This window comes from Vulpes vulpes, chromosome 11, assembly GCF_048418805.1.
Source record: "Vulpes vulpes isolate BD-2025 chromosome 11, VulVul3, whole genome shotgun sequence".
NCBI classification, from domain to species: domain Eukaryota; kingdom Metazoa; phylum Chordata; class Mammalia; order Carnivora; family Canidae; genus Vulpes; species Vulpes vulpes.
In genome coordinates, this window is record NC_132790.1 from 44,415,377 (window position 1) to 44,440,322 (window position 24,946).

General features: G+C 39.2%; 1 pseudogene; it reads left to right on the plus strand.

Moving 5' to 3' along the window:
- Nucleotides 1-16,521: 16,521 nt before the first annotated feature.
- On the plus strand, nucleotides 16,522-17,075 carry LOC112915880 (nucleoside diphosphate kinase A pseudogene; annotated as a pseudogene).
- Nucleotides 17,076-24,946: the final 7,871 nt, after the last annotated feature.

Here is a 24,946-nt window from a genome sequence, read left to right on the forward strand (position 1 = left end):
TATTATTCACTTGCTTATGATCTGTCTCTCTGCCTAAACAGTAATGAGGGGTAATTTTGCCAATCTCATTCACTCCTGCTTTACAAACATCTAAAATAGTTCCTGAAATATAGTAGGTACATAATATTTCTTAGGTGAATGAGTTGATTGTTGTGTAGACTGATACAGAAGGCAGTGAGTGACTTGATATATAACATTATTTAATGTTTACTATTTCCCAGGCCTGTTCCAAGCACTATGCATCCATTTACTCTTTTAATACTCATTATATTTCTGTGATGTAGATACTATTATTTCCTCATTTTATAGATATGAAAAGTGAGGCACAGATTAGGTACCTACCTCAACATCATGCCTAGCAAGTTACAGAGCCACATTGGGGCCCAGATTTTCTGCTTTCATGGTTCCCTTAAACACCACACTAAAAAAAAAAAAAAAAAAAGATACTACCAGTTTGGGAAGAGAAGTCTTGCCTACATGAAAAATAAAGAAGTTCATAGTGAATAACAAATTAAGATATAATCAATAAGTTTTCAATGAGCCAAAAGGAAAGAAGGTTCCCAGAGGACTGAGATGGTCAAGGAAGCTCTTACAAATAATCTGAAATTTGGACCAGTTCTTAATGGTTTGGCTGGCAATAGAGGACTCTTATCACTGAAGTCTCAGTGACCATAAAGATGTAAAGGACTAATGATCACATGATACAGACATTTTTTTTGAAGGTTCTACTTTCCTTGGCTTCAAAACATTTACTTATACTTAAAATGCAGCAGGGAAGAAGGAGGACAAATGTTAAGGGCCTGGAAATATTTCTGAAGGAAGCAGTATTGCTTTTGGGATACCAGTGGTCTGGGAGTCAGGAATCCCTCCTGAAAAAAGGAACAAACAGTCAAGTGACAGTCACCCTCCTTCCCCTACTCTGTCTTCCATTACTGCAACAAGAATTGGTATAATTATTACCCGAGTCTTTAGGAAGTTAGACTTTTATTAATAAAAACTCATCTGTACCAGTTGGTGATTTCCCAAGTGAAGTAAAAATCCTAATACATGATTCACCACTGATTGCAGTAATGATTATTGATACATCAAAAAGATTGGCATTGCTGTCAGTGAGAAATGAGGCTGTTCATTCTTTTTTGGTGAGGATCTGAGAAGGGGTCTTAAGCACTATAGGGTTCTAGCAAGGTGGAGAATGTATTAGAAAACAACATGCAAGACATATCTCCCATTTTTTTCTTCCTCATCCAAGATTAAACCACAAGATTCCATTGGTGGTGCTTTCAATTCCTTCTATTCATCAGGGCAGCAGGATTCATGATTCAATGAACTAAGAATTAGAATCCTTTCTCTTGAAAATTGGTTTTCAAAAGTGCCTAGTGGGTATGACTAAGAGGTCTTGTGCACTGGGGTTTCAGTTATGTTTGTGTTTTTTCTTATTATGATTTATTTTTTTTTAATTTTTATTTATTTATGATAGTCACAGAGAGAGAGAGAGAGAGGCAGAGACACAGGCGGAGGGAGAAGCAGGCTCCATGCACCAGGAGCCTGATGTGGGATTCGATCCCGGGTCTCCAGGATCGCGCCCTGGGCCAAAGGCAGGCGCCAAACCGCTGCGCCACCCAGGGATCCCTCTTATTATGATTTAAAGAAAAAACCCAAAATCTAAAATTAGCACTTGCTCTTTTCAACTGGGAACTTAGTAAACACACCAGTAATGGTGTGTGTGTGTGTGTGTGTGTGTGTCTCTGTGTGTTTTGCAATAAGCAATATTATAATTTCTTGACATTTTTATTGCTGTTTCTGGACATATATAGGGAGGTTTTATTTATTTATTTATTTTTTTATAGGGAGGTTTTAAAGGTTTCTTCAGAGAGAGAAAAAAAGAAGGAAGAAAAAAATGGCTGGTTTCCAAATCACCATATGTTTCCAATTGCAAATTCAAAAGCAGAAGATAGGACTTAAGCTATACAGACTTTTGTCTGACTTGTAGAGCTGGGGAGGTAGGTCCTCTTTTTAAGTTTACTTATTAGAATTTCAGTTACCCAATAACAAATGACTGGGAGGAAGATAAAGCATTCAGCAAATATTCATTGAGTACCATTTATGTGTCAGACACTATGTGGGAAAGGTACAAAGAAGCTTAGATAGGACATAGTTGGGGATGCAAGATATAAGAGAAAGCAAAAATCCAAAACAGGATGGTAAATGTATTCAGCAGAAGTTCTCCAGGTGATTGATCAAAGAGTATGAAGCTGACCTGATAAAAGAAGGATTCATAGAAGAGGTAAATTTGAGGTGAGTCTTGAAGATGGATGGTAAGATATTCTAGGTGAAAGGAGCTATACAGCCAAAGACCAATGATGGGAGCTGTGCAAAGCATATTCAAGCATGGTGACTGGGTCTGTGTAGATATAACTGAGTTTATATGGGGTGAGGAGACAATGGAAAAAAAGATTAGAAAAGTAAGTGAAAATCAGATTACCGAAAACCTGAATGACAGGCCTGATATACTGTTGTCATCATTGTTGTTTAATATTATTTAATCCAAATAATTCCATGAATCGAATATTATTAGCTTCATTTTATGTGAGGTGAGGAAACTAACCCATAGGAGTTAAGTGATTGTCCAAAGTCAACTAGCGAATATTTGGTGAAGCCAGACTTGAACTGAGTTCTGTTTGATTCCAAAGCATCCTGACCTCTTTAGCTACAGTGGTTGAATAAACTTGAATGATAACTGCTGTCAACCAAGAGGTGAGGCCTTCTATAAGGGACAGTGATGTTTTATGATAGGACTAGGAAATGAAAGACTTAGACCTAAGGTGACCTGCCACAGGACATGGGAGATATAGCAGGACCCCTCCAGCTATCATGCTCTGGATAAAGTCTCAAGAGGGACCTCATCATTGAAGGTAGACTGTCTAGCTCAGAGTTGGATAATCTTCTTTCCATATGAACATGCCTGGAAAACATGTATTAAAAAGTACATGTAAGGTGGGGAGTCAGAGTAGTTAAGGGTATTTGGAGCCATAGCAGCCCAACATTTTCCATCTGAGTAACTGTACTACTCTTTGGAGCAAATAAGGATTTCTAAGACTCAGATCATTAAGTCAAATCCAGTTAATAAGTGCCCTAAGGCACTGTGAGTCACCAAAGTGACAGAAGCTAGGGTTTCAGAAGCCACTCTGTTTGCAAGTAACATGTACATAACTGTAAAAACAGCTTTTTGTTTCATGTTCCTGAAAAAATGAGGAGATGAAATGATTTCAAGAATAGCAAGATCCAGGTGCTCAAACAATATGTGCAGGTAGTCTTTCTTCATCTCTCAGCTCTGTTATCCTCAATATTGGTTTCATTCTCAGGCCATTTCTCTGAGTGGTGGTAAACATGAGTAATAGTAGCTCCAGGCTTGCATCTTTCAGTTCACATACTCAATGGAGTGAGTGTAGTATGACTTACAGAGTGCTCCTTTCTCCATAAATGCAGCAAAATTCCTAGCACTAGGTCTTTATGATCTAGCTTGGGTCACATGTACATTACTACACCAGTTACAACGGCCAGAAAATGTCATGTGCTGATTGGCTAGTTCCAGGTCACAAGCCTCCCCATACAGCTAGGAGATAGGCCCAGCTGCACCCAAACCACCCGGTAGGAGAGTGAGAAGTGGATGGTTCATTCTAGAGGGAAAATTGGGTTGCTGTTACTCAAAAAAGAACAATGGTTGCCAGGCAGCCATCATTACACTGTTGAAGACACCACTGATAGGAGGAATGAAGGGAGAGCAAAGGGAATAAAAGAAAAGGAGCCACCTACCCCTACAAGGAAGTGCAGTGGTTTCTAGGTTTCCCACTTTCTATGAGATGCCTGTGCCTCTCATCTCTCACAACTTCCCCACTACACCTTTGCTCCAGACTTGCCAAACCAGCTGGGCTCCGTCATGCAACGAGGCCTTTGTATGGGCTACTCCTCTGTCTGGAACGTAGACCCACCCTATCCCAACATCCATCTGGTAAATGTGTACTTTTACATGCTTGAGCATACCTCCTAGCTGAACATCATTCTTTTCTGAGTCTGTCCCCATAGCAATTTAGCCTTTTTTTTTTTTTTACAGTGACCATAACTTTTTATGGGTTTACTTTGGGAATGGTGAAATGTAGTAGGTCACCTTGATAGTTCCTAATAATATGTTGAATAAATTGTTTACTGATTGCCGTCTGTGAAGGAGCAAGTGCAGCATAGTCCTTTCCTTGTATACGATATGTTAGAGACCCTACATACAGGATATACATACATGTATGAATTAATATAAGTTCTTTGCAATGTCATGTAACAAGATCTGTGACTTCATTTTCTGCTGAGGTCAGAAGGCAAACTGTCTTGCTCACAGAATATAAGTATCTTTTAAAAAGATAACAAAACAGAAAAATCTAAACCCTTTCAAAATTATTAATTTAAATTCTTCCTTTACCTCTGTGGCTCAGAGCTAACTAAGACTTTGAGATCCCTTCTGGCTGTGTGTGAGGTGGCCTGGTCCTCCCCACAAAGGCTTCCTAATCAATATCATGATTTGGGAGATTGTTAGGACTTTGATTCAAAAGATGACAAAATATCCAGGGTTCTAAGCCTGTCAGCATGCTGGTTTGGTGACAGTCACCATCTACCTTTAGGTAACCCAGTTTATTCTATATGAGGAGTTCCAAGGAAGCCTTCTTGAGATTAATATTCTTGCCATCATTTTTCAGAATGTGGCATATTTAGGACAGGAATAGTCAGACACTTTATAATGGTGCTTCCCAAGAGGCCACTGACAAACTCACAAGCCTTAGCTTTTCACCAGACAGAACTCTTGCCTTTTGTAAGCTGCAAGAACTGTGACAGCAAGCTTGCCAAGCTTCCAGAATGCAGCAAGTCCTGCCCAACCAGCCTGTCAGAGAGTGAGGTGATTTATAAGCCAGAGTCTAAGGGTACCAAAAATAATAAAAGATGGAAAAGCCCTGAAGGGGACAGCTAAGAATAGTTTTCTTTCTTTATCATTCTGCAATGCTCTGGGGCAATCTTGGTAAATAGGCCGCTTGCATCAGTTCTTGGGGAAGCCCATTGCATAGTCACGGCAGACAATAATAATCAATTGGGGCATTCTTTCTCTCAAGACTGAGCTGGGTCTCATCACCCTTCTCATCACAGCCAAACATGTAGGATGGAATGAAACTCATTCTTCTCTTAGGATACTCTTCCTAGGCTTCCCACCGAGTTCTAGTACCATCTTTTCCTATTCAAGCTGATACTCACTGATTCTCTCTTCCCTAAATTTATTTGACACTCTTCATCATTCCACTCAGTATAGCATTTATTTGTCCTCTATTTGTCCTTTCCAGTAAGATTGTAAGGATCTCAATGAGCTCCTCTGTATCCGTAACTTCTATGATGCCAATCAAAGTAAATATTCACAAATAGCTTACTGATTGGTTAATGAGTTTTGGACAACTGGTTTAGCTGCTGAGTATGGGGAAAGGAACTAACAATTATTTAGCAATAGCTGTGCACCAGGCACTGTGCCAAGTGCTGCACTTACATTATCTACTTTAATCCTCACTGCAGAACTTTGAAGGAAGAGTACTCCTCATTTTACAGGTTAAGAAACTGAAGTTCAGAGAAGCTATAAAACTTATTAGTAATAAATATGCCCAAAAGAATTAGCAGATTCAGGGAATGACAGTACTTAGAGAAGTTCCACAAAAGAAATTGAGATATACAAGGCATGTTTTCTGAATTTATGTATTTGATATATGATCTACACATGTATATGTATCACATTTTCTGTTTCTATTTGTCCATCAATGGACGCTTAGGTTGTTTTCATTTGTGGGGAACACATTTTAAAATTATTATTCATTGTTCTTACTGGCCAAAAGAGTTTCACTGTTAATGATTAAAGTTGTGCATTTTCATATGTTTACATTTAAAAAAAAGATAGTTCTCAGTCTCAATGGACTCAAGATTTACTGGATGGGACCAAAACATAAAACAGATAATTGTATTATATAAGAGAGGTGAAGGATACAAGGATATTAAGGGACCTTGAAGAAAGGAAACCTAATCCAGTCTGGGAAGTCTGGAAGTTTTTTTGGAGGAATTGAACCTCATTTGTCCTGCCATTACTATTTCATCAATACTTAGCCTAATGCCTGGTGCCTGATACGAATTGGCCAGCATTTGTGGAATAAATGAATAAATGCATGACAGACTGAGCTCTCAACATTACAGTTGCTGAGGAATTAGCTAGAGAGAGAGGAAAAGTTTGGAAGGTGGGCTAACAGAGGGAAAGTGGAACATAGGGTCATTTCCAAGCAGAGGACACCGCAAAAGTAATGGCACACAGGAGGGAAACCAGATCGCTTGGGTAAAATATAACTAGTTTGACATTGCTGGAGCATAAAATATGCAGATGAGGATGAACCAAGATGGAGCTACAGAAATAAACGTGAGCCATATTCAGGGGGAAATATTGGAAATAGTTAACAACTGGCATAGTAGGGCACCAAGCTGTCAGATTAGAGGCTGATCCAGAAGGCGCCCTGAGTTGACAAGCTTCACCCTTGTAGATGCTTGATTCTGGAAGAAAGCCTGAGACGTTTGAAGGTGGAGCTGAGTTGTATGGAATGGGATCTTGAGCTCAAGAGGGGGAGTTGGACAGGAACCTAGACAGTTTACCTAGGGTAACTAGAGAGTTGGTATATATGTCAAAAGGGAGATGTGGTCTGGAGCTTGTGGAAATTCTTTTCTAATTGCTTCTCTTTCCTCAGTGTAACATGAAGCCAGATTATCAGTTGAGATGTGAGGTTGGGGGAGAGGGGCTGGAAGTTTGTGGAGGGATGAGAGGGCATGGAATAGTCATGTGTTAAACAGGGAGAGTGAATCAAGTAGGGCATGCAGGGTTGCTGGGCAGCTCTAAGAACCCATTTGAGGTTAATATCCATGAGACTAAAGTGAAACTGATTACTATGATTTTGTGTTTTTCTATGGCAGTGCTGAGCTCCATGAATGCTTGTATGAAAAAAGTATAGGGTTGAATTTAAACAAAGTTGTGTTTTTCTCAAGTAATGAACAAGACGCTAAGGTCTAACATAAAATTATCTATAGTGTTTCAGTGCTCTGTATTATAAAAGAATACTGGGTAGAGAATTTCTCATTCTATATCTTGAATCAATTTCACATGTACACCCCTGACATCTTGCTCTTGCCCTTCACAAATAAAGTTTTTGAAAATGTTGTCTGCACCAACCACCTTAATATTCCCATTTACCATTGGGTTTCCACCGTACTAGATGTTCTCTGGATATTCCTGCCAATCTTATGAATTCTTTTCCACTTGTTCATCTCCACATCTTTTCCTATCCTCCTCATTACCCCTGGGCCACCCTCTACCCCTATGGTTTGGCTTACAGAGGACTTCCAAACCTGTATCTCCAGTTCTCATCTCTCTCCTAAGCTCCAACAGCCTCTCCTAATCCACACTAGGTCTCACACTTTATGGTTGGGATCACAAGGGAAAAATCTAAAAACTATGGGCCCTTTATCTTAGAGTGTCAGAGTCTCCCACAGGCTCATGGGATAGGAGTGTACCTTTCCATTTAAAGCTAATATACAGGGCAATCCAGGTGGCTCAGCGGTTTAGCGCTGCCTTCAGCCCAGGGCCTTATCCTGAAGACCTGGCATCGAGTCCCATGTTGGGCTCCCTGCACGGAGCCTCCTTCTCCCTCTGTCTGTGTCTGTGTCTCTGTCTCTGTCTCTCTCTCTCTCTCTCTCCCTGTGTCTCTCATGAATAAATAAATAAAATCTTTAAAAATAAATAAATAAAGCTAATATACATCATGACTTCTAGAAGCAAAGCAAGCTGAGCTGTTTTCTTGGGAAATTATGAGTAGCTGGGGACCTACCAAAGTTTATGTGGTTTGAAAATTCCTGGGGCAAAACTGCTTTCCTGTTGCCTTTAGAAACTATAGTCCCGAATCGGAAAGGAGGTACACAACAGGAACTCCTTCACTATTTGGTTTGCTTCCCATTTATATTTAGCTAATTGTTTTGTGCTGACAAGAGAGCATGTTTCTCCACAATCTTTTTCCCCCTAAGGTTTGCTGCAGCCATGGGACGCTTGGAAGATGGAAGCCCAATTGGTTCACTTTCAGTTTACATACAAATAGAGCCAGCCATGCCACCTGCCATGCCAATGCATGAGCCTTCTCACCTGTTTCCCTACCACCTCTGCTCCATCATGCCTAGAATGGATGGAATTCATTTGGTATGTTCTTAGCCATCGTCCAAGGCTAACAATATCGAATACTTCAAAGCGGTGGTCAGTGGTCATGGATTTAAAGTAGGGTTGGTTGTCATGTACAGTGTTCCCACCTCCCAACCCCCAATATGCATAAGTCACAACCTGCTGGCAAACCTCTTCCTCCTTTGGGTACCCCCTCAGCAGGCTCTTGGGCCTGCATTTCTTCCATTCCTCTCAATTTGCTACTTCTCTCCTGTTTGCTTTAGTTATTCCAAGAATTTGCTCACTTGCTGCTGTGTTTTCTGATGTTTTCTGTCCCTGTGTATTAATACTTCTCCTATTTCTTTACTATCATTTGTAGCAGGAGGTGACAAAGGAGAGGAGAAAAATTGGTAGCATCAGTCACTAATTTTTATCCAGAACCTTAAATTATTTTTGTATTTATGTTTTTGCCACTGAATTCCTTCAGGGCAAAACGAGGTGATTAACTTCTGTCCCAGCTATCTTGCATAAGGCCTGGCATTTTCAGTAATTCTTACTGAAAAAAAAAAAATGGAATGAATTTCTCTAAGATTCCTTTTGCCAAGCTAATACCTAGAACAGGATATAAACTGTATATAAAAGTTAAGGCAAATAATGATTACAAGCAGATAATGATGTTAAGAATTAGGTCAAAATATGCTTTCGGATTTTCAGAAAAGTCAAAATACTTTTTTTCTAAGTTGTATTTTCAGAGATTTGATCCTTGTCTTTGACTCATATGTATTCCAGTTTCCAAGAAAAGTCTTCCCATTGCCTAAGTGTGGGGGCATGTTTACATGCAACAAACATTGGCCCCTCACTGCCCTTCTATCACTACCAACAACCCTTCTATAGTTGCATCTTCTCTGAGTTGTTCTCAAAGGGGGCGGGGCGCGGGGAGAAGGACGGTGGTACCTGCCAGCCTGAACTCCTGGCTCAGGCAGTTGAGTAGGAGAAGAGGTGGGTGGTTCAGTAATTTATTTTTGCATGCCTGATTTAAACCATCCCTTTCTCACCAAATGGGAGCTTTCAGCTATTAGGGAAGACGTGAGTCCCCTTTTGTCTCTCTGCCTTTCAAGCTGCAAAGATGCCTTTCACCAGATCAAAAGATTAAGGCTCCTTCCAGAATTCCAAACCAGCTGGTTCTGAGAATTTTAAATGTGCCTGAAAAAAGCATCTGTTCTTTCCATGCTACTTCTATCTTTCCTTTATACTAAACACCTATTCATTTATGTCTCCTAAGGCTAATAAGTGGAGAATCTACAGTTTATAAATCCAAAAGCAGAACCCTCTACCACACATATATTATTTTCTTAATTTTGCTGGTTCCATAAGGCTCTAAAATAAGGCTTTCAATCCCTGCTTTTGACAGGCCGCCAGCCTGACATACTCAATGTTGACTGCAGCTATCTTTCTCAGGGTAGAACATGGCATTCGCACAAAAACTTGGCTTATATATTTTGAGAAACTTAAAGCCTTGAGAGGCTTTCTTGAATTGGTGTTTTGAAACTTCCTAATGCCCCAATTAAAGAGACTTGCAGTTTCCTCTGAGTTTCACAGCGCAGCCTGGTGTAATCTGGATTGGGACAGTTCCAGGAGAGGAGGTCAAAAAAAGTGCAGATTCATACATAATGTATGTAGCATTTTAATAAGCATCCTTTCATACTACAGCTTCTCTTCATGGCTTCCCATAAAACTTCACAAGCCACAGGCACTATGACTATTATTTTATAAAAGAGTAACAGAAGGAAATGTTCAACCTCTTGATATCTAAGTTGCTCCAGGAATTAAAAATGTCTTTACACAGATGCCTCACAACAAAAATTTGTACTCTATGGCAGCAATTCCCACCAAAATAAGATAAACTCAAGCTATATCAATTTATATCAAGCTTGAAATTTTCAAGATTTCTTCGTAATGTGAAGACAGATTAATGCCCAATGGTAAAGGGGGTTTGAGCAACAACCTACTAACCTTAGACATAGAAAAAGCAAAAAGATATAATTTAAGCAAAATAAATTAGGAAAAATATTTTTAAGTTTAATTTATTCTAATTTTATTTCATAGGAATAGGGCATATCAGTTTTGAATTGGACCTTAAAGAATACAAGAATCTCTGCTTAGTGACATGCATACATCAATGATTGTTTACCCAAGGACCATTCCCATCCATTCTTTCTCATTTAGGAACCCTTGGGAATACTTCTCTGAGCACTAAGAGTTGCCACATTAAGCCCTGAAAGGAAATGGCACAACTCTTAGGGCTAGATATAATACTGGGTGAGATTTTGATTTGTTCCCCTTTGGGTAGTGAGTAAATGCATTTCTCACTGAAAATAGTCCATTCCATTCGTGTCCAAATCTGAATCTTAAGAAATATTTCCTAGATAAGAAGCTGAGTTGTAGCCATGAACCATTCAGTTGCAAGTCACAGCTCCCCAACTCAAATTATTTTGATTTTTAAGAATGGATTAATTGAAAAGCCCCCCAGAGTTGTTTGGGCATAGCTGAGTCCAGTGGTTCCAAGGCCCAATGGAAGGTGATGGGGCTGATGTGTCTTTCATGGACATCTTTTGCACCAGTTACTTGGCTGTGAGAATGGAGAATTCTGGTCTATCAGTTCTAAGTCAAACATACATCCCTAGGGACTGAGAGGGTGGAGGAAGAGAAAGCAGACCCCCTTGAACCACATGGGCTGAACAAAATTACTATGCAGTAAGGGAAGGATAATTACCCAAAAGAAGGAATGCAGAATGATACTGGATAGACAAAGACATTTTACTCACTCCATTTATTGTGCACAAGACACCTTAGGATATACCCTCTTCTCTCACATAATCTCAATTATTTTGTATACAAAAGGAAAGAAAGGACATACTTTCCCTGCCATAGGAAACAGTTAACGGCTACATCTAGCTGTAAATTGAGATTCTCTGAATGGCAAACATTCTTCTAGGGCAGGGCCAGATGTGGCTTTTCATGGACTTATAACTCATCATTAAGTCATATATTAAAGCATTCTCCCCCACACGCACAAGAAAAATAGTGTGCAATATGGAGGGAAAATAGAATATTCACAATGCAAATTCCTAGCTGGAAAAGGAGAGAAATTAAGACAATATGCAAGAGTTACTAGTCCACAGTGTATCCCACACAGACAGAATTAGTGAGGAATCCCTGTATGCAGTGACATGAGAGGGTGAGATCTTGGACAGGCATCCTAGTTGGTACCAGGTTCTGCTCCAGGGGGCTCTTTCTTATTCTTTATCCACTGTGGCCACATCTGAGAATAGTGTTATATGATGTATCTTTGGAAAACTGCACAATCAAGATCTTTGATTTCTTTTCATAGTTGTTTTATTTTTTGCTTAGCTATAGAAGCCTATATTTTCCAAAATGCATTTCATGAAATTGAATTCATTGTTTTAACTTTTAAGATCTTTCTCTGCTTGGATGCTTTCCCTACACATTTTAGCTTTCCTCCAGTTTTGTGCCCAGGCTGCAAGACTATAGTTTTAATAATTATGAGTATAAACAAGTTTTCAAAAACTTACAGGTATATACTATACAAACTTTAAAAAAGAGAGGGATGAGGACGCCTCGGTGGCTCAGCGGTTGAGCATCTGCCTTTGACTCAGGGTGTGATCTCGGAGTCCCGGGATCAAGTCCTGCATTGGGCTCTCTGCATGGAGCCTGCTTCTCACCTGCCTATGTCTCTGTTTCTCTCTCTGTGTCTCTCATAAATAAATAAAATCTTTTAAAAAATAAAATAAAAAGGAGAGGGATGATCTCAGAAAAGGTAGGCCACTGAGATTGCTACTAATTCCTGGAAAATTCTAAAACAAACTATTAAATAGATGTTGTGATAGCATGAAGCAAAGAAAATGCTGATTGCTTGAAAACAGCATAAGTATACTAAAAAAAAAAAATAAATAAACCACATTAATGTAATTTCTCCCCTTCACAGTGCTGCTAAATCAGGAGAGAGAAAGAGTACTGTAGACATATGCTATGTGAACTTCAGCGGGGAATTTAACAAATTCAGTCTCTGCAAATATGACAGACTGAAATACACCAGAAAAGGCATCCCAACCAAGAGTATATGGTGTAGCTGAAAGAGCATGAACCAGGGTTTTTGTTAAAATGGTGCTGTGAAGTCCATTCCATGCTCAAACACTGCAAAGAAGGATAAAAGATGGAATGGAAGGTAAAAAGATGTGGCCTTGTTCAAAAACAGGATAACTTCTTTTTCCACCAAAGAAAGTACAGAAATATTTAATGCTAAATGTGGTTCAAAGGCCAGAACTCCAAAAATAGGCAGAGTTAACAGAAAGTTTTTAGTCCTACAAGGTGAAGGGACCCCAAAACAGTCTGTCAATACATTTGAGGGGGCCATATTTGATCATTATTTAAAAGGACTAGATTTATAGGTTCTCTTAAAAGAAAAAAAGGAAGTTTGGACAATTATTAGCCTATGACAATAACCTACTAGAAGTAAATATAAACTCTCCTTTTTAGATGGGGTTTACTCATCCCATCTACAACAATTTTATGTAACTTACCGGACATCTTAGAGCCTTTTGAGTTTGATATCTCCACCAAGTGCAAACAAACAAATTTTATTAGCCTGGAACTCAAAGCACAGATCCAGAAATAAACTGATCAGGGCCCCAAATCTATGTCATACCTATTTGACTTGGCATAGATTTGGGCAAGGTGCTTCTTTAGGAAAGACTGTCAGTGTCAACCACCACTTCTTTTTATGTTGAAACCTCAAGTATAAATGGGGCAGACTAATAGAGACCTGTCTCTTAGGTGCCTGTTTCAATGTCAATTGCTTTTTTACATTGTGGCTTTTCTGGCTAATTCCTGACCATCAGAGTATACAATGTTCTCCAAATTTCAGTGGCATCTGAACCTTGACATATATGAGGAAAAAATGAGTAAATTTTAGAATATCCATTCTTCTTTCATAATCACACACCCCAGTGAATTGACACAGAAGGCCTGAGTATCCCATCTACCCTCCAAAGTTCAGCAGTAAACAAAACTGTGTGGCAAGCTGAGAATACTGTAACAGCATGACATACTTTGCAAACTCTTAGTACACACACATAGTCCACAGAAGACCCCAGGAAATTATTTAAATGAATACCAACCAATGTTGTGTCCATTTAATAAAAACCTGGTTTGATTGCTTATATATATGTTTCCCATCAGGGTGCAATTTTCAATTTGCTGCAGTGGAATGAAGCCATCTACTGAATGCCAGGGTGTGGGAAAGACCAAACAATTCTGCTGTTTTACAGTAGGAACTCGCCAGGGAAAACTGACAGCCTGCAAAACATGCCCAGCCTCTGCTTCCCTAAGCCAGAAAATATGACCTCTGGTCTCTCTCTGTGAACCTCAGTGCTGGAGAGTTAAGGGAAAAAAGAGATTCATGAGCACGAGGAAAAATAAGTGATCTGAATATGGATAATATAATACTCCTTTCTCTTTCTCCTTTCTTCCACTTTCAACTCCCTTTTCTCTCCCTCAGCAAAATATTTGAAAATACAAGGCTTCCATGCAGGCTGATTGAATAAACACTTTTAGGAGAAAAGTTTCCTCTCCATTTCTTCAACACTTTTCTTATGGTATCTCCTTGCTTACAATTTATTGGTCCTTGCATGAACACCTGACCCAAACTAGCCAATGGCTTTTCCCTGGCTTTTGGACTTGAGGTGGAAGACTAATCTGGCAATCCTCCTCAGACGTAAAAACTGTAAAATATAAAACCTGCAAGTACTAATTCCACTCTGTCTCATATTTTCAGCAAAACAAATTTGCAGTGATGCAGAATAAGGTCCCTGGGAGGAAAGAAATCCAAGTAAGAGATGGAGAAGGGGAGAAAGAAGGCAGGAGAGTTGGAGAGAAGGAGGGAGAGTTCTGACATTATCTACATCTCTGGGGTCTACCTATTTCCTTTTCCAGTAGCATCCCTGACCTTCCCATAATTTGGTTGTTGAACAATTTCTTTGATTTAATGAACAAAATTAATTCCCTTTAAGAAAATTAGTTCAAGAGTTAGTGCTATCATTGTAGCCAAATGGGTCAACTAATACAGCATAAAAAGCTTCCAGAAGGCAAATGTCTTTTACCTATGATTAGATTATTCTAAGATGCAATATTCAGACACATCAAGATGGGCTGATTTCCCAGCACCACACCTAGATGACAGTGCTCGTCTCAACTGTGGAAAGGTCACATCCTACAAATGTTCCAAGTAGAACACCTCTCCTGGAGGAGATAACATCAAGTTACCATCCAGGTGCCACAATTCATCTTCATTTCTCTTAAATGGTCACTTGTCTTCCAACCTAAAATCCATCTTGGCCTTACTCAAAGTGGCAAACTCAAGTTTCCTATACTCTCCAGTCACTGGAGACAATGTCATCTACTGAAGAGGAAGGCTGCTGAATTAGCTAGAATTTCAGACTCCAGATGCTGGCCTGAGAGAACAAAGAGACTTATTTAGAATATTGCAGTGGTTTAGAGTCAGGGGCTATGGGAAAGGGCCACCTCCAGGAAAACAGCATCAGAATCTCTGGAATAGGGGGTGCAATGGAGATGGGTAATGAGTATCCATTTACACTTACTCAGCCTTCCCAAAGCTTACACTACTCCCTTCTCAAAATGAAGACCTAATTCTGTATACAGCTTACAATTTACTACTATGAGTTGGTTGATTCCTGAAGATAGAAATCATAGCTATATAAGGTGTCTTCAATAAGAAAATGCATGTCATAGCCACTTAGGGAGTACAAGGTGCTTGCTAAGGCCAGCTAAACAGTGCTTCTCCATTTAGGTGGCACAATCAACTCTAAGATATTCTTAAAATAAATTATTACTACTAATAAAGTCCTGAAATGTAGACAGTGTTATTTTACAAAATATAGCAGACTCATGGAAATCCTTTGCATCACTCTTCTGTGCTTTCTTGAGAGGAAGAAAAATGTCAAGGTATCACATTTAATTAAAACACAAGAAATCAGCTATAAGCTTAGGTAAGTCTAAGATATAACTCTATAAGAAGTCTTAAAAAAAAAAAGAAGTCTTATATATGAATACCATTAGTCATATCTTTGAGGGGGGGAAAAGCTGAGAAACACCAAACAAAGGGTATGTAAAAGAAGTACAGGTCATAGAATAATTATGCACAAAGATGAACACCACATTTATAATTGTGAAAATCCAAAATTAATCTAAATATCCAACAATAGAGAATTAATTAAATATACTACGTTATGTAGATGCATGTTTATTAATGTTATTAAAATCCATGTCCTCAAACACTAGTGACATGGGGAAAATGCTTCTGATATACTTTCAGTAAAAAAGACATTTTTTTATAGTCTTAATTTTGGAACCAAAGAGAGAAAAAAAATTAGAAATATGTCAAAATGTTAACAATGTCAGGATGGTGGGATGGTGTGAGATTTTGTTTTGATCTTTTAACTTTTCTGTATATTGAACCCTGAGGTCAAAATGAACAAGGAGCATATTACTGTTTCCCCCACTCTTCCTCCACACCAAGTTGAATGTACTTGAGCAACTAGAATGTTAAAGATAAACTGGAAGTATGGGCTAGCTGTAGAATTTCAACTTGAAATTATCTAAGATTTTAACCTTTAATGTTTTACTCTTTTTCTCGTTTATAGCAGAATCACTTAAGAAGTACTTTGTTTCTTAGACCAAAATAAAAATTATTTTGCCTTCTGACATTTACCCTATTGATACCAATTTCTTTCTCTGCTTCTTGGTTCTACTCTTTGTTTCAACTTTAAAAATTCAAATAGTCACTTGAAGCTTTTTCTAAAAAAATATTCTCGATTAAAATGCAGATCTCTTAAAATGAAAATGGCCTTCCACAGTTCTAAGACTTAAGTAATACTGAGATGGTATTCGGTGTTCCTTTCTTTAATTTTTTGTTCCTTTCACTCTCCTCCATGCTCACCAGCTCTGTTCCCAGAACCTACCAAAGATAAACTCATTCATCCTAAGAGGTAGGTCTCTGTGAAGGGATTGACTACCTCCCTTCATGCCACCTTTCTTCATTCTATATCCTCGCTGTGCTCAAGTTTCTAAATATACTCCAAATTTTTGTACTTCTGTTATGAGATGCCATATGATGACTTAGAGTTTTGAACTTGCAATCAAAACAATGACAACAGGTTGCGGCGGTAGCAGCTGGAAAGGACTATGGCCAACAGTGAACGCACCTTCATTGCCATCAAGCCTGATGGAGTCCAGCGCAACCTCGTGGGATAGATCAAGTGTTTCAAGCAAAAGGGATTCCGCCTCATTGCTATGAAATTAATCCAGGCTTCTGAAGACCTTCTCAAGGAGCACTATATTGACCTGAAGGACCGTCCATTCTTTGCCGGCCTGGAGAAGTACATGCAGTCAGGGCCTGTGGTTGCCATGGTGTGGGAGGGACTGAATGTGGTGAAGACAGGCCGAGTGATGCTCGGAGAGACCAACCCTGCGGACTCCAAACCTGGGACCATCCGTGGGGACTTTTGCATCCAAGTTGGCAGGAACATTATCCATGGCAGCGATTCTGTGGAGAGTGTGGAGAAGGAGATTGGCTTGTGGTTCCAGCCTGAAGAGCTGGTGGATTACAAGAGCTGTGCTCAGAACTGGATTTACGAGTGACGAGTGATGAGGGAGCAGACCTCAGTGCTTTGCCCGTTCCATTCCCTCTCCCTCCCATGAGCAAGGGGCCAGGCTCTTGCAAATCCAGTTATTTTTGAGAACTTCCTTACAACCTGGAGGGGACCTCATAGAGCTGGGCGTGCGTGCTTCCTGTACAGTATTATGAGCCGCCATCAGATTAAAATGTTTCATCCCATTGTAAAACAAACAAACAAACAAACAAACAAAAAACAATGACAACAGAAGATGTGCATTTGATTCCTGGCTCCATTAACGACAGATTAGATGACCCTGGGAATATTTCTTAACCTCCTGGTATTTCACCGTCAAACACGGTGACTGCATTTCCTGTATCACAGGGTTGTGGTGAGGATGAAATAGTGTATTTTAGTACAGCACCTGGTAGATGCTCAGTATAGTTCACTGAATCTAAATCTCATTTCTGAAAGGCAGTTTGTAAGAAGCAATACACAGATTAGAGAAAATTTGTAAGCTAGATATTTGGGGGTTCAAATCTCTATTCTAGCACTTACTAATTGTGTCAACCTGGACAAGTTTCCTATACTCTCCAGTCACTGGAGACAATGTCATCTACTGTATAAGCTCATATTTAGGCATAAATGTGTAAGTGCCCATTACACAGAATGTGTTTAATCATAGTAACTTTTACTATTATTTTTATTATTGTTATTATTATTATTATTTGGTGAGGGATAAGATGAAAAAGCTATAACAGAAGACTCTCTAAGTGGAAAAAAGGGGGAGGGACTCTACAAATAAAATAAATAAAAATTTTAAAAAGTTTTCTAATTTCCTTTACTCCTAAAATCCACTCAAAAAGAAATCCTTGCTCACATGAGTGAACATGAAGGTGTTTTCTTTCCCTCAACCCCAGAGATGGTAGCAGAAATGGAACTGGTGAACGGGCCCAATTCAAACAAAGATATCTACAGAAATAACATTGAGAGAGACACAAGATTTGTTTTGGCAAATAGAAGAGGTTTCTGATTGTTTTCGTTTTCTTCTCTTGGAGCCAGTCGGCATCTGGCTTTGAGAACTATGGGTATGGTCACCATATGTCCTACATTTTGTCTAGAGAAGTCCCAATTTAAAATATTGAGTCATGTTGCCCCCTTGAAAACACTTGTATTTATGAGACCATGGATTCTTCTTTGCAGTTTAGAAAATATGGTCTTGTAACTACAGAAGTCTGTATCTTGACAGGGTAAATGTAGAAATCACAGGAAAATGGGGCAGGTCATGAACTAGAGAAAAAAAAAACCCTGGGATATATATTTTTTTCCTCTATGATATTGATCCTCTTGCAGTTTATGCCAAGTGTTGGTTTGGCACTTTCCTCTAAAGAAAAGAAACAAGGTAATAGGTTTCCAGGGCAGTCATGACCAATCCATTGTCTCTGAACAGACTCAGGCAATCTGGAGGAGATTTCAGTCACTTGGGTCTGATCATTTTCTAATGAGAGAACAGAGAAGGGGAGGATATAATAATGATGATGATGATGATGATGATGATGATGATGATGATGATGATAGGAACAACTAGCATTCATTAATTCACTGAGAGCTGGTATGTATCAGAACTTGGCTGAATGTTTACTTGTATCAGCTCAACTGATGCTTGCAATGACCCTGTAAGTAGATACTAGTATTAACTTCCTTTTACTTATATGGAAACAGGCTCAGGGAGATTAAGTAACTTGGTGACATTCACATGTCTGGTGAGTGACTGGCCTGGGATTCAAGCCTGGCTGACCCCAGGCTTTCTTTCAGGTAGACTCAACATACATTTAAATAAAGTGAGTATTTCTGAAACAGGAAGGTTGAGGGTCAGGCCTGAAATTGTTGGGGTGACTGTGACACTGTGGGAGTATTGGGCAGGCTGCTACTCATGGAAGAGCAATTCTTGCTAGAAGTTGTTTTCATCCTGGAAAAGACTTGGAACCAGAAATCCACTATGTGAAAATCAATGTATCTGGATGGGAATAGTAGAGATATGCAAACCCAAAGGTGTTGGGGATTTGGCTATGCAGTATGTCCTATTTTTCAAAGGTTCTGGGAGAGACAAAACTCAAAACATGTTTCTGCATAGCAATTATTTACTTTGGTTTCAAATCCATGTGTATATCAAAGGAAACTAACTACCCTGGACCTGTTTCTTATTTTAGTATGTGTCCCTCATTTAGTATGTGTCCCTCAATATCCACAGGTAGACCAGGCCTACACAGCCTCACGAGACCAGAACAAAAGCAAAGAAACATGTTTAAGAATCTCTATTTACTCTAAACTTGGAGTTTGTTTATTTATTTATAGCAAGTCTTTGGTAGGAAAAGTAAAAGAAAAAAAATACCAACTTGGGTCCTCCTATGCAAGCCACTGTTCTTGATGCTGGGGATACATCCTGTATCCTCAGAGAAGTTTCTCCAAGAAGGTGATAAAGACAAGTAGACAGATAATTATATCACAATGTGGTAAAAGGGTCCCATAAAAGCACAGACAGGGCATTTAAAGCCCGTTCCGAGTAATACTCCAGTTATGTATTGCTGTGTAAGAAACCATCCTAAAACTTAGTGGTTTAATGTAACAACCACTTATTTACATCACATTAGTTGAAGGTCAGGAATTTGGGCAGGGATCAGGTAGTCAAGTCTTTTCTTTCATGTGGTGTTGTTGGAGGTCACTTGGTAATATTCAGCTGGGAGATTGATTAGTCTGTAAGAGCCAAGGTGGCATCAATAATTTGTTACCTTGCTAGGTTCAAGGGTAGAGGAGTTAGACTCTTTCTCTCAATAGGATTGTTAAAGAATCTGTAGCTGTATCTTAAACTGACAGTCATCTCTTTCCATAAATTATTTACATTTCTCACTGATGCAAGATACACTCACTTCCCCCTCCTTTTAAGTCTCATCCTATGATGGCAATGGGTTCAGGCCTGATGAACAGGATCTCATTGTTCAAATTAAATCCAGAAATAGAAATTTCCTGAGGTCCAGTTCTCTTAGTTCCTCTCATCTGAAGACCTATGAACTTAAAGGGACATTTTTCAATCCCTACCTATACAGTGGTAGGAAAACCTGCAATATATATACTCTTGTTCAAAAAAAGGCATGAAGGGGCACCTGGATGGCTCAGTCAGTTAGGTGTCTGCCTTCAGGTCAGTTCGATTTCAGGGTCCTGGAATTGAGCCCTGAGTCAGGTGGGCTCCCTGCTCTGCCTCTCCCTCTGCCCCTCCCCTATCTGTGAGAGCTCTGTCTCTCTCTCTCAAATAAATAAATAAAATCTTAAAAAGAAGAAGAAGAGGAAGAAGAAAAAGAAAAAGAAGAAGAAGAAGAAAAAGAAGAAGAAGAAGAAAGAAGAAGGAGGAGGAGACAGCACAGAACAGTCACTGGTTCAAAGCAATTCTGAAATTCAGTCAGGAACTTGTCTATTCTTTGATTAGAATTTCATCCTGCTTCTAGGAATTCCCCATGACCCTCAAGTCCATTCTTTGCTCCCTTGTGTCTGCTCTCTGAGGCAGTCTTACTTATGTTTGCAGCTGAGTAATTTTCTTGGTGAGCTTCTTGCTCACAGAGATTCAGGGACCCAAATATTTTCTTTTTGTACCATTTCTGCCCCTGCCCCCTGAGCCAGTCAGGATTTGGCCTTGTGGGTAATTCGTTTAAAAACAGGTTTCTTGTGTATAAGTCTATAAAATTCACTTGCATAAACAAAATACCATAGTCACATATCTCTTAAACATTAAGTCTTTTCAACCATGGGCTGCCTGTGAGGCTATGGTGAGAACATGCCCTCCAGTCTTAGAAACATGATAGTTTTAGTAAGAAGGACTACATCTTTAAGATACTTAGAGATCTTTTCCTTAAACTAAGAGGATATGGGAGGCATGAGATAAGACCATGTGGTGGTATTCATCCGGCAGATAACCTAGGATGTAGAATCCAAGGTAGCTTCTCTCATATGTAGCTTCCTTAGTAGAGATTGCTAGAAAGTTAGGCTTAGCCGGGATAATTATCCCAAGTGTCTACTTGGGATTCTCTCATTGGGAAGTCCTCAGAGTAGCCAGATTTCTTACATGGAGTTTCAGGTTTCCAAGAAGAAGTATTACAATAAATAAGGTAGAAAATGCCCTTTATGATCTAAACTCATAAGTCACATGGTGTCACTTCCACTATTTTCTATTGGTCAAACAGTCACAAAACTCTGAGATTTGGGGGGTGTTTTGGGGAGGCAGACTTAGATATCACTTCTCAATGGCAGGGTCAAAGAATTTATACACATGTTTAAAACTACCACAGTGGGGCACAGGGAAAGACATCCACAGAAAAGGATATTTAAGCTGAGATTTAAAAACAAAATAAAAGAGGATTTAGGTAACACAACTGGATGACTTAGGAGGGATGCTTAAGGCAGCAATGAAAGCATAGGTAAAGCATGGACCATGAGCTATTTGAAACATTTTGGGGAGCTAGAGTACATGACACGAAGTGGACGGGTAAGCAACAGCCAAAGGAAAAGGATCAGCAGGACTGCTCTTAAATTTGAGCAATCAGGGACCTTCCCTTGGCTTGCATATTTTAAGGGGCCCTCTTGGGCCTTCATTCATCAATGGCTATCCTCCAGTGGTATGAGGAATCCTATATGAAAGTCAAAGGAGTCAAAAGAACTTGCCCGACTGAAAGACATGTCCCCTTCTAGACCAGGCTTTGGATATCTGACACCCCGAAACTTCAGGGAGTGTGCACACCTGAGAAGTAGCCATAAGGCAGCTGTTTTGGGGGACAGTGGATAGATCTTGGACATGAGAGCTGGAGTGTGCACATGCTAGTGTACAAGTCTCTCTGAAGGGTAAGTGGGTAGAGAAAACAGGGAGAGATCTTCAGTATCATACTGTTCTGGCCCCAAATTCTGAGATGTCCAAGGGTTCCAAATTGAAACTTGGCCTTCCTGGCCCTTATGAAGTTGTATCTGTTAAGGCATTCAGGTAGAGCATATTTAAGAACAGTTTGATTGTTTAATTTCTAACTTTAAAATGATATTTAGCCTCCATTTGTACTATCATCCTGGACCCTTCAAGAGACCCGAGGACTATACAGAACAATCAAAGGAGTTCATGTTATGTCCTTAAGGCAGTGTAGAACAGTGTGGAAAGAATTTTTGTCACACAGGTGACATTTGTTTGTGGATATTTCACAAGTACTTAATAGGGAACCTGACGCATTGTAGATACATAGTAAATTTCTTTTTCATAGTATTTTTGAATGAATTGATTCACACTTTAATTTTAGGAAAATCACTCTGGTGCAGTATGGTGAAGGTTTTGAAGAGCAGAACTGCAAACAGGGGGACTAGTTAGAAAGCTCTAGAAATAATTCACGTAAGAGATGCTTGTGTCCCTAACTCAGCTGCAAATTTTAGGATGGAGAGAATAAGAAAGAAAAGAAGTAAACGCATCTATCGTTGTATTTGTCATACTATGTTATAATTTTTTTCTTAGGGGTCCATCTTTCATACCAACTGTGATGCCCTTAAGAATAAGTCTGCTTTCCTCACCTCTTTATTCTCATTGCCTGGTCTAGGCATATGGTAGCCACTTAAACTAAGGCTCAATGCATTGAGTATTACAGGAAAGGATTACAATGTGTGAGCTTCTTACAACCTTTTAAGATTTCTTTATACATCTGAGGAAACTAAGCTTCAGACAGATTAAACAACTCAGAATAAAATCTGAGTGTCTTTACATGGCTTCCAGAACCCACACATAACCTGGCCCCTATCAACCTCTTCAACATCTGTAAACTATCTCTTTCATTCACTCGACTCCAGCTACCCTGGCTTTCCTTCTTTTTACTCAATGCCTGTGTGTTTTCTCATCTCACTTTTTTTTGCACTTATAGTTCTCTCTTCTCTTTCTTCCAGCTCTTTGCTTTCATTGGCCATTAGCTCAAATGCCATTTTTCCAGAAAGGTCTTCTCTGACCACCTAATCTAAAGTGGATCCCTCTTAACAAGAGTCAGCGTAAGTTATAATTTATCACCTTATTTTACTTTCTTCATAGTTATTACATTATCTGAAATTAGTTTGCTTATGACAAATGTATACATTTATTATTATACTTATTTCTTCCCCCCAAAACCCTAAGTTCTTAGAGGGCAGGGCTTTGTCTGTGTCCCCAGTAACTGAAATACCACCTGATATATTACTGATATTCAGTAAGTATTTATTAAAAGGATGAATGGATGGATCAGTAAATGAGTGAATGAATAAATGAATGGACTTCACACACTTATAAGGTTTGGGGCAACTCCTGAATATGGTACTACCTGACCCCAGGGCCCTTGCACTTGCTACATCTCCCAGTGGAGCCTCATGAAATCCCATAACCATAGGAATGTTTTTATCTTCTTCACCACTGTATTCTCAGCTCTAGATCAGTCCTGGCACATAAGAGATGCTTAGTAAATATTTGTTGAATGAATTAAATTTGAGCTAACATGACAATCTTAAAGAACCTTCCTTATTACTTTATAGTCACATGTTAAGCAGGGTTGTTATTACCTTGGCCTAGACACTAGGAATATAACAGGGATTCATGACTGCTGACAAAATATACAATATCCAAATGATTCCAACTGTCCCAAGACTATCAAGCAGCATTATGGGGAGTTAACTAGAAACTCATAATTGTGCGGGCAAGGGATGATAAGAACCTGCATTAAGACAGCAACAGAGGGGAAGGCAAGAAAGAGTGATGAATTCAAGAAAGCATTAGGAGTAAAATGGGCTGGCTAGAAGTTTTACTGAATATAGTAGGCAAGGAAATGGAGTAGTTGTCAAGTTTTACTCCAGATGTACAAGGTGAATTACAGTGAGCTGAGAAGTGGCTCCATTCTGGAACTCTGGGTAAGAAAGCAGAGTAGCAATTAGAAAGTAGCTAGAGGATTCAAGGGAACACTCAGAATGGTGATATTAGAGCCTATTTGTAAATTTTGTATAGTCAGATGACAGTGAGAGAAGGAAGATACAAAAAAGAGGGACTAAATGATGGAGGAAAGTGCACAAATGCTTTGAAGCTGTTTAACAGTCCCTGAGTATGTGCCTGTAGGTACATGTGTGGAGTTAGCTCTATCTATCCAGGAGAAATGGTTTTTTAAATAAAACTGTCATTTCTTACCCTTCCTAGCCTGCAAAAAGTACACAAATTTATAGGTGACATAGAATCTGAAGCTCAGAGACCAAATCTACTGTAGCAGTCACTGTTCCCAAACGCTTTCCTCAAGGAGAGAAATTACTTGATTAGAAAGAATGTAATGTTCAAGAGAAAGTATTGTGTGGTTCTTTAAAATGAAGTCATTCTTTAATTTTAATGATCTCTTGGCAATATTAAAGGTTCTGATCAATCAAACTAAAAACATTAATAATCACATACCTTCATCTGTCCTGTGTTCTCTCTCTGCCTTTCAACAGACCCATTCTGAATAGATTGTGTCTGGATGGATATGTCTGGATTGTGAGCCTATCTGAAATATACCAACATATTCTTCAATTAAGAAACCAGTACATGTTTAACACATAATTACTACATGCCCATGATTGTCAAGTACTGTGTCTGGTCTTGGGTGTGGAGTGAGTGCTAGAGAAAAAGCCCAAAGCAAGCCTTGCTTGGGAAACCTGTGGCCTTGGTTGGGCAAGTCTCTTTATCTCTGCATTAGAATGTCCTCCTTGTAACATGCTGCTCTTTGGTATGCTATGATTTATGAATTGCCCCCAAATTGTAGAGATTACATATAGAGCCATACAAAATACATTCCACTCTATAACATTTTTTCAATATCTTTGGGGTATAGAGATAATCTTGAAAAGGTTCAGAATACAGTTAAGGACAGAAAAAAGCAAGGTATGTCTGATAAGAATCATAAAGCAATACAGATTGGGGCTC